Here is a 1,647-nt window from a genome sequence, read left to right on the forward strand (position 1 = left end):
TAAAAGTGACCTTCGAGCCAAAGAGCCACAGTCACTGGTGGCACACTTACAGCACTTGCAATTGACTGACCAGGTTCTTGCCTGTGATGGAAAAGTCAAAAAAGCTTAACCAGAAAATGTGCCTTGATTTAGAGTCAAATCCTTTTCTCGCTCAGATGCTCTTAGCCCCGAGTGTGACTACTGTGACTATGTGAACGTTACCATTAGGGAAAATGCACCAAACCAAAACACTGCATATGTGAAAATACCCTTATATAACACTCCTAGTGTGTGTGTGTGTGTGTGTGGTAGCCTTACCTGGGCAGAGTGTGGAACGTCCACCTGGAGTTGGCACATTCTCCTCCACACACCTTGCATTTGCTCTCTAACTCTGTGGGGTTCTACAGTATACACGTTATTCATACACAGAGATGACCGTGATAATATGATGTGACAGATATTAAAAAGTAAGAGAAGCAGGCTGAGAGTTACTCACATTAACTATGTCATAGAGGCATTCGTCCACTGAGTTGTGCACCAGGGGCAGAGAGATGTGATTAAACACTTCCACTTTGTTGTTCTGCTGGGATCCACAGCTGCAACACACAACATGCATCAACATCTAATCAACATCTGAATCACATACAAACTCCAAACTCTTTACCTTACTTGTCATACCTGGAGCATGTTATAATGTTCCTCATCTTGAACTTGAAATTGGCCCTGACTGGGCATCTAGGGTCCACATCCTCTTGCCAACCCAGCCATCGCCCAGACTCCTCCATTTGGGTCAGACAGTGGCAGAGGAATTCATGGGCGTCCTATATACACACACACACACACACACACACACACACAGCAGTAAAAATTAAATAATATCCAAAGCATTTTCTTTCTGCATGTTTTAATGTGTGTGTGTGTGTGTGTGTGTGTGTGTGTTTTCTGAGCTCACGTTCTGTTGACTGATGGTGAATTCTGGATTGATGTCTGTAGCTGATTCAATCAGGGCCAGGAGGAGAGAATCCTTGCTGATGTCACCTTGAACTTCAGAGCTCTTTCTCAACCTCGACAACTCCACAAAACATCTGCAAAGGATCCAGGAAAAACTTCCTCTGAAATTCTACCTTCAGTAATATTCCTCAGCTCAGCTCTTATCTCACATATTCTTCCACCTTTCCTCCTTGCAAAGATTTAGATCAGTCAATAAGTTTAAGATAAGTCCAGAGTGCAGCCGCGCAGCTTTTTACCAGCACCTGAGACTATTTTACTTGTGCAAAATCTACACTCTAAAATCTTTACTGTCTCTGCATCAAAGAACAAAAAGGATGAAAATCCTATGTCTGTTTTATAACGGCCTGAATACACTCACTCCCTGCTATCGTTCCGATCTCACACTCTTAGGTCATTTTCACACTTGTGAACACTGACGCCACGTGTCGACATTCTGTACTTTTTACTGCTGGTTCGTCATACGTTTTATTATTGATTTGGTCAATTAGTCATTGCAGCCATTGACTCAAGTACTTGGACTAAGTGTGAAAACACCATTAGATTCCTGTCTACTGCTATGCTCAAAGTATAACAGTTGTAGTCCTGAGTGAGTCTTTTCTGTTGTAGCACCTCACCTCTGGAGCAAACAGTCTCATATAATATTGTTATATCTCTATA

At 42.4% G+C, this 1,647-nt stretch overlaps 1 long non-coding RNA gene across 1 annotated transcript; it reads right to left on the reverse strand.

Annotated features, from left to right (window-relative positions):
* Positions 1 to 497: 497 nt before the first annotated feature.
* On the reverse strand, positions 498 to 1,061 carry LOC128318137 (uncharacterized). The gene is made up of 3 exons (XR_008301631.1): positions 932 to 1,061; positions 658 to 800; positions 498 to 575 (listed from the first exon to the last, which is right to left on the reverse strand). It is a non-coding gene; the product is annotated as an uncharacterized LOC128318137 (long non-coding RNA).
* Positions 1,062 to 1,647: the final 586 nt, after the last annotated feature.

The sequence above is a fragment of the Pangasianodon hypophthalmus genome, chromosome 4 (genome assembly GCF_027358585.1).
Source record: "Pangasianodon hypophthalmus isolate fPanHyp1 chromosome 4, fPanHyp1.pri, whole genome shotgun sequence".
Taxonomy (NCBI): Eukaryota; Metazoa; Chordata; class Actinopteri; order Siluriformes; family Pangasiidae; genus Pangasianodon; species Pangasianodon hypophthalmus.